This window comes from Tamandua tetradactyla, chromosome 1 (genome assembly GCF_023851605.1).
Source record: "Tamandua tetradactyla isolate mTamTet1 chromosome 1, mTamTet1.pri, whole genome shotgun sequence".
Taxonomy (NCBI): domain Eukaryota; kingdom Metazoa; phylum Chordata; class Mammalia; order Pilosa; family Myrmecophagidae; genus Tamandua; species Tamandua tetradactyla.
Genome location: NC_135327.1, coordinates 161,420,899 through 161,430,024, shown reverse-complemented (window position 1 = coordinate 161,430,024; position 9,126 = coordinate 161,420,899). Strand labels below are relative to the sequence as shown.

The 9,126-nt window shown below is 37.4% G+C and overlaps 1 pseudogene; it reads right to left on the bottom strand.

Moving 5' to 3' along the window:
* Positions 1 to 7,081: 7,081 nt before the first annotated feature.
* On the bottom strand, positions 7,082 to 7,810 carry LOC143687109 (transcription factor E2F6 pseudogene; annotated as a pseudogene).
* Between the last annotated feature and the right edge of the window lie 1,316 nt (positions 7,811 to 9,126).

Here is a 9,126-nt window from a genome sequence, read left to right as displayed (position 1 = left end):
CGCCAAAACCCTGGCCGGCTGAGCGGGGCGGAGCTAAGGCCGGGGACTGCTCAGGCCGGCCCGGGCAGCTGGAGATGCTGTCGGCTTTGGATCAGCAACAGTGGGTTTCCACGTATTGCGAACAGCATTTATCTTGTCCTCTGAAATGGGGCCGACTGTCCAAGCGCTGAAGATTTTCAAATATATTTTTGATATTTGATCCCCTAAGTGACTTTTTTTTTTTTCCTAATACAGCACTGGGAAAACAAATAGCCTTTGGTCAGTGGATGTCAAAGGTTGAAAGTGAGACTAAAAGTATACTGTGAGTCAATTGAGAAGTTTTTCACTCAAGGGAATTGCGGTTACTCTTACAGGGATGAGAGGGTCACTAGTACTGTCTGGCCTTAATCCTGTGGTAAGCATCAGAATAAACAACTCAAAGTGTCTCTCTGATTTAGTACCCATTTCATGTCATATTCATTATTATTATTACTTCTTTCTTTGTATTCATAAAATGAGACAATTGCAGCAGGTGTTGGGTAATTTCTGCTCAGCAGAAAGGGGTATACAGGGGGGTCTGTCGAGAATTCAACTCTAATTCTATCCAGACCACCATAAGGAAACTTCTAGTTGGGCAATTCTACAAACAATCTAAGCTGCGCATGTTGCTTCCTCTCCCATCCCCTACTTTTCCAACTGGCTTAGGCTCTGAGCAGGGATTCGCCAAATGTGATGAACCTAGGTAGTTTTCTAACCTGCTTCTAACCAAAATCAGTCTTGTGGACTTAGAAGTTCTCTCTCGAGGCCACGTGTCTAGAGTGAACCCACCTCTTAGGCATGTTGCTGTCAGTCATATATATTTTGTGAGATGGGGTGCCCCCTAGGGGTGTCCGGCTATTATAAGACTCAGAGAAATGGGTATTTATATCATATAGTTCCTTGCTTTTAAGACAGAGTTTCTGTTTGGATGATGGCGAACTGTTGGTAGTGGGTGGATGGTGGTAGCACAACACTTCTCAAGGTAATTAATGCCAATGAATTATATATTTGAATGTAGTTGAAAGGGGAAAAATTTAGGGTGAATATGCTACTAGAATAAAATGAAAGAAAAATAATCTATTTTAAGCTAAAGCTACATAGAACACCTTTCTGTAAGAAAGTTAGGTTTATCCCAAGTCCCTGAATAAATTCCCCAAAGTGCTTAAATGTATTTGATTTATGGATTCAGACACCTCAAACCAATGGCAAATGAAGGAATACAGAAAAATACTTGAGTTATGGACACCAAGAGAATTTTTAAGAGGAAATGGCTTAACAATAAAGAGGGCAATATTTGGTGAATGCCACGTGATTTGAGAGATAATAGGAATAATGAGATGACTAAATTGAAATAGTTCCTGTATTGATGAAGTCCAGGTTATGACAAAGCAGTTTACTGGCTGATGAAGAATGAACATGCAGAAATATTAAGTTAAAAAGGCTGAAAAGCTGAGAGGTTGAGAATGTGAAAGGTTATTTTTATGCATCATTAAATTGTTGCTCACAGGGTACCAAAGAAAGAGTAAATCAGATGCTAAAATCGAACTGCCTTGGGGCTGGAAAAAGTGAAAGACAACAACATTAATAATTTTAAGAGGATGCTTTAGCTAGACTTCAAATAATGGGAATCAGGAAGTTGATGGAAAATTAGTATTCTAAAAATGATGCTGGTGGGTTAACGAGACGCAGTTCCCCATTTTAACCACTGAGTGAGGGAGTAGGGAAAGGAATAGGAGGATGTGGAGAAGACGGCAAATAAAGGCATACCTGAAGGAGAGCGAATGCATCAATTAGAATGGAAGGTGGAAAGAAGCGGTTGAAAAGATAGAGTAAATATTACCTGTATCTAGCAAATAGCAAATAGATTAAAGGTTTCCATAGACTCCAACTCACTTTAGAGCTAATCCCTCTGGGTGAAAATCATGGTGCTGCCTCTTATCAGCTGTTTTCATACAAATGATTTGACTTCTTTAAATAGCAACTTTACTCATTTGTGAAATGAGGACAGCATTTCTATTGAAGTCTTGTTGGCATGACTAGATGAGATAATGTATATAAAGCACCTAGGCATTCTATGAATATCAGATGGATGAGTGCATGCTGTATTCATATCGGTTATATTCAGATGCTTATGTTTGAGCTCAGTTCACACTGAGTTTATGGTCTGGTGTGGCATCAGACATGGGAACAGAGTATCAAAAATGGGCCTCATTGGAACTCATAAGCTCCAAAATCAAGCAAAGTAAATATGATTAGTTCTCTTCCCTTTACTCCGTGAGAAAGAGGTGGATGGCAGCTGTAGCTTTAGAAGAGTGAGGGCAGCGGTGGGGTGGGAGTGAGCATTAGGTGGGGACTGCAATAGAAAGCATTTATACCTGAGTGGTAGGTTAGACACATTTGAATCAAAGGCCAAGTAGAACCATGTATCAGGAGTCTGAAGGAGCTAGAACAGGGGACAATAAAGACAGGGAACAAATTAGGTCAGTGAGGAGAGTGGAGGGTAAATATGCAGTAGAACTTTGAACATGCTGATTCTGGCAGTGTTTCAGGCTATATGTTTTTGTGCAGGTAGTTTCAGTAAGTACCCCTCCCTCTAAATGTTTTCAGTACTCAAGAGTTTATTTTTGGGCATCAGTAGGTTACAGTTAGGGACCATAGAGTGACAGGCTTTCAGAATCCTAAAATTTCAAGTTTGGAGAAAACAGTAGAACAATCTTCCCTAGATCTCTCCAACACAAAACAGACTCTTTTGTCACTCATATGTTTCACTTTGGTTTGGGGTAGGGGTGGGGGGAAGAGGCTGCATTCAAATAATTATTTGAAAAAGATTCTTTAAAAATGTATTTAATTTTTTAAGTAGAGGAATAAATACATTTACAACACAGGAAATTCCCGAGTTGTTAGCATTTGATGATTTACAGGTAAACAATATCTACAATGCTACAATGAAAGTCTTCATTTTTCTACTATCTGTCTTTATTTGTCGATTCGTTGTTTAAATACATATATAAAGTCACTTTAAGTTTCTGGATGAACAAACTATCCAGATAAAATCCTCCCACCAAACACTTTCAATGTTAAATTGTCCACTAGACCAGTGTTTCTCAAATTTACTGAGCATACAAACCACTTGGGAATCTTAAAAAAAATGCGGATTCTCATTCAGTAGGTCTAGGATGGGTCCCAGAGTCTGCATTTCTAACAAGTGCCCAGGTGAAGCTAATGCTGATGATGCAGAGAACACTTTGAGTAGCTAAGGCTCAGACTGCATTAAGATTTCTACTGAGATCACAATTTTAAGAAAGCAGGGGTTTAATAAAATAAAGATTTCTTGGTTTCACGAAAATTCTGGTTCTGTGAGTTCTTGAAAAGTTATCAGAAAATCTACTTAACCATTTATTACTACATATTTTGACCTCCCAGTTCATATTGTCTGAGTGCTGCAGAGAACAAGAAAAAATGCTGAAGATGGGTGAGATTTGAAGGCAATATTAAAACTTTCCATGTCTTTACTTCAAAATGGCTTTCCTGCCAACTGTATGCCTTATCTTTACCTAAAAGAAAAGCTCAGCATTCACATCTACCTGTTGAAATGGTGGCATACCTTCATATTTGAAAGAAAGAAAATTCTTTGGCTACATAACTGAAAAATAGCCTTAAATCTTGAAAAGCTCATCTTTTTATATTGAAATAAAGGTGAAAATGATGCCAAATAACTTTATTTTCATTAAAACATGTTTTGCTACCCAATCTGTCATTTGCTGGCCATATTTAGATATGGAAATCTAAATTCACTCCACATAAAACTGAAAATATAAGTTACTTGGTGGTAGCATGGGAGGTGAAGGATGATGCTTACAAAATTGAATAAGATGTGATCTCTGCTGTCTCCTCATATTATTTGATGTATAGTTACAGTATTTTAGCAGCTTAGCAGATTTTAAATAGACTATTACATAAAACTTCTCATGGTAGCTAGCATTCAGTTTTTACGTTCTTGCTCCAGTGTCTTTTCTGCTTCAACTCCCTCAAAGTTTCCATTGTCCTTTGCACCCTAGTCACAATGGAAATTTCCTAAAAATGTCACATTTTCCCCATCGCTGGGTTTTCACTCATCTTTTTTTGCACCTAGGATTTCATCCAACTCAACATCCATTTCTTAAAATCCTATGCCCTTTGACAGCTGTCAAAATGACATGGAAGACTTTCTTGAACCTATATCAGAGTTTGCAAGTTAGTGGCTGACAGATATATTTAGTTGAATGCAGAGTTTTGTCTAATTTGGATTAGTTAATAACATTTTAAGAAAAGAGTTTTCTAAAAAAAAAAAATTCTAGATTCTGGTAACAGGAATGAATTCTCATGTGACAATACTAAAGCTGTGTGGCCACTGCCTTTTTTAGATGGGTCATGTAGGTGCCTATTCTCCACATTTCCCAACTGGCCACTTAACTTGATTTTCATGACTCCTTATCTCTTTATAGGCATTTTGAATTTGCTTACATCAGTACCAAAATTATTTTTATCATATTCCATACTGCATTTTAGTTACTAATATATTTAGGTCTATTTGCATGTTTTATGATCCAAATAATTTTCTTTTGCAATACCTAGTAGTTTATTCTTTCAAATGATTGGTTTCAAAATCCATATTTGTCAGACTACATATCATGGAAAATACTTTCCATGTTATTATCAGTTTTACCACAAGAAACATTACACATTCCAAAAAGATTTAACTCACTGGGGGCAAGTTAGTCTCCCAGGGGACATTTGTCACTATTTGGAATCATTTTTAGCTGTCACAACTAGGGGCATAGTACTACCGACATCTAATGGGTAGAGGCCAGGGATTCTGCTGAACATCCTACAGGGTATGTAACTATTCTCTTCCCATCAAAGAATCATCTAGCACAAAATCGCTGAGGTTGAGAAAATTAGATTTAACCAAAGGTGTAGTTGTTGCACAGTTTTCACATGTGACTGCCTAAGATTTGAGTTAAAATAGTGAGTACTTCAAGGAACTGTGGCAATGATGTGATCAGCTTAATTGGAATTTTAACCATTTCATACATGTACAATTATGTTACTCCCCCAAATAAATGTACCATTGGACATACAATTTCCTTTAGGCCTCTCCGATTTGTTTTTAAGATTTGTGTCTTCTAAAAACCTATATAGATAAGAAAGGGAGAGAGAAGGAGAGAGAGAAATAGGGGGATAGATGTAAGCAATCCAATCAGTGGGTACATTGGTAGAATTGTGAACATTTAATCCAAAAAGTGATACTATATATTTTGCTTCTTTTATGACACAATTTGATGATTTGTCCTGGAGCCAAAATTCCCAATTCTTTTATCAATTAATATACAAAACATGAAACTTTAGCTTTCATTTGTGATATGACAACATCAAATTATGTTCTATAACTCAATTAGGAATCTCGCTTGTCTTCTCTACAGATATGCAATACAAAATTCCCTGGAAATTATAATGGATTTTAAAAAATTTCTCAAGATATCCACATATTTTAGCTTGTTTTCTTTCTTTTTTTTAAATGCGATCACAATTCAATCATCTATTTTCATTTTCAGGCAAAAAAAGATATTTGAAAAAATTTTTGATATCAAACTTTTAACTTAAAAATTGGTGTGTCTGATGGGCATAGGAAGGGGTTGTTTTTGTCTTATTGCTGGCATTGATTTAGCTTATCTGGGTGAGTAAGTAAAACATCCTTCTTTGAACAAGTAGGATTCTTTGATCCTATGTATACCTCATAAAATCAAAAGCATATAATCTCTAACAAGAAATAAGCGTAACTGTTATCAACAGATAACTGGACTCGTGAACATTTATAAATGACACTATTTGGTAAAATGAAAACACCTGAGACATACTTGGGAAACTCATGCAAATTATCCTTATATTCAGTTCCTCAAACTATTCAACAAGGAAAATAATTCGTAATGATATTAAAGACAAATACACAAATGCTTCAAGGACGTGTGTATAAATTCTAATGAGACATACTGGGTTTAGTCATACTAAAACTTTCTTTTAACTTGTTATAGTATTAGTAAAATAATTGTAATGTACTGACTCATATTTATGCTCAGAGCTTTTTAGAAATATTTCTGGCTGGACTCTTGGATTACATTTGACTTAGACATTTTTTTTTTTTTTTTTTTTTTTTTTTGCACGGGTAGGCTCCAGGAATTGAACCCAGGTCTCCAGCACGGCAGGCAACTGAGCCACTGTTGCACTGCCCTAGACATTTTTTTTTCACCTTTGGGAATCATACTAAAATACTTTAATTATATTCACATGCGTTGAATGTGTAGCACGTTTATGATACTTCTCATGTAGAAGTTTGAAAAGTCTCCTCTAATCCTCATTCAGAGGATTTCAATAAGTTACAGACAGCACAGAAGTTAGAGAATTTGCCACTTACTTTCTCATGTGTGCATTGTTTTGGTTGTACAATGGTGAAGTTTTACTTAACACATTTTTTGTAAGTAATCTAAACATTATACATACATACATACATATATATATATATATATATATATATATATACAAAGACGTCACATTCAGATTCATTGTGTACACCTACTCAATTTACAATAATAAAATGCAAACATGAACCAATGTAAGGCAATTTGTTTTTTACATGCTATAAATCATCCTTGAAGAAAAAGAGTAGAGCCCACGAACTACTATCCATTCCAGGTCTATCTGTCTCAGTGATATTCTTTGTGATGAAGTTATTTCAGTAGGCAAGATGTCTATGTCACTGACAAAAAGCAGTGAATAATTATAAAGAATTGCATAAACCATAATTATCCATTAATCTAAGCAGTGGACTTTTCCAAGATGCTACTACTTTTAACACTACTGACGAGAAAGGATCAAGATAGTACTGTCCTCAATGATGCTACTGTGAACAAGACAACTCCATAGATGATTTGTTGCTCTGAGAATCAAATTCGATGCATAATTCATCCATTTAGGATGCCCTCCACCCCCAAAACTTAATACATGAATTCTCAAGTGTTACAGGTGGTCAGCTGCTCACATCAAGTAATTCTTCACTTTGCTGAGGGGAACTTTCTTCTTTGCCAGGATGCTCTGGAGGCTTGCTTTTAGCTGAGGGTCTCCCACCATCTTCAGGCATTTTGTTACTTGTGCTATCCTGCTCCACTTCACATAAATAAATGTCAATAGGTCCTTTGGTGCTCCTTATATGTACTGTTATAAAGTCTTCTCTGGGAATTGGAACATCCAATCTGGTTTCTGCTAGAGCTTTAACTGCAATAACAATCTGTTTATGGAAGGCTTGGATGCTATGAATATCCTGACGCATCACATATGCTAGTCTGTCATTTTCTTTGTCATCTGTTAATTCAAAAAACTGCTGAGAACGATCCTTAATTAACTCATCCTAAGTTTCTTCCATTGCTGACAAGTCAGAAAGTTCTTCCTGTAGCTTCTTCTGCTGGGGCATTGCTCCAAAATTGCTGAGATCAGATCCTATCCATTGAATATGGTTCTTACACTTTTTTTCAACCAGGTTGATTCCATCCGAGACATTGGTGATGTCATATGCTCCTGGTTTTTGCATTCCCAGTTTTGTTGTAACCTTGTCTAAGTCAAGGATACCTCCAGGAGCAGATCTGACAGGAGCCATAAATTTTCAAGTTAAATAAACCAGTGATACATCAAAACAAGGTCCCGTCACTTTTAGAGCATTACTCATGGACACACATTGAACATCATCTTCTAGATTAATCCTCATTTTTGGTGGCCAGAGTTATACCTGCAGCAGGAGAACAGCGGGACCCACAGGATCCTCAGGCTGCTAGAACTGCTCTCTGAGCATGCCTGCTGGGGCCCGGGTGCTCCCAGGCACTGGCATTTGTTTTCAAAATAACTTGATATCTATTACAATTGTTCTCATTTTAAGGTATCAGCATGGAGGGTCCCTCAACTGGAGAAAATTAAATAATGCAAAAAGAATTAAAATATGTCCAGCCCAGCACAACCCCAAGGCCAAAGAACACACCAGACAAAATTATCCATAAGTTTTAATTAGGGACTTACAAACAGGAGAATAATTCTACCCAATAACAGCTGGTTGGGAAATGGAAATCTGCACTCTGCCCAAAACCAAGAGAGGGAGGAACACCTAGCAGCTGACTTACAAAATTCAGCAGACTTTCATGAGATTTGGTTACAACAAACTCTCCTGAGATTTGGCAGAGCTCCACAAGAGTTGCTTACCAACATTGATTAGGGAGGGGAGTTTTACATTCTTGGACCTAAAATGTCTGTCCTAGTCGTGTAGTTGGCTGCATGACTAGATCTCAAAATGGAGGAGGGGGCAAGGCCTGGCCCCTGAGTCCTTACAATACACCCTCACACAGCAGACTCCTTGACCATGGAACACACACTGCATTCATTAACAGCATAAAAGACAGCAGAACATTAAGAGTTCCCTACACACAGTGATGTTTCACAAAGTGGTGCAGTTATGGCCAAGGAAGGGAATTGTTATTCTACTGATAACTGATAAAACCTGTGATTTCAGTCTTAAATGAGAAGACTCTTTCCAAGATTTTCCCACTATGCTGCATTCTTCCAGGCCTGCAGTGGTGTTCTATGCAGTCCAATTCACAGGGGTCACAGTTCAAGGCCGACTAATGGCATGCATCAGTGGTCAGTGCACACTCAACATTGAGATCTGTTGTGCGTGTAGGTTATCACAGAAACCTATTGCAGGAATGGATTTACTACCGCACCAAGGGCAAAAGAATGCAGTCTAAATTTCCATTAGTTGACAGATATGACACTTTTTCCTCTGCAATTGCAGGGAGCTTTCTGGACTCAAATCCAAAGTTAGCTTGGGCATAGGAAGTGTTCACAGAGTCTTACATACTGTGCTTTGAGATATGAGGGGTCCCAGGTTGGTTACATATTTTGTGTATAAACTGTGGTCTAATACTTAAATTTGGATGACCTTGATACCCCATGGGCTTTGGATTCCCAACCACCATGGCTGCATTGGCCAGAGCCATCTTCATTTGACCCAATTTTCCCAATTTCTAATGC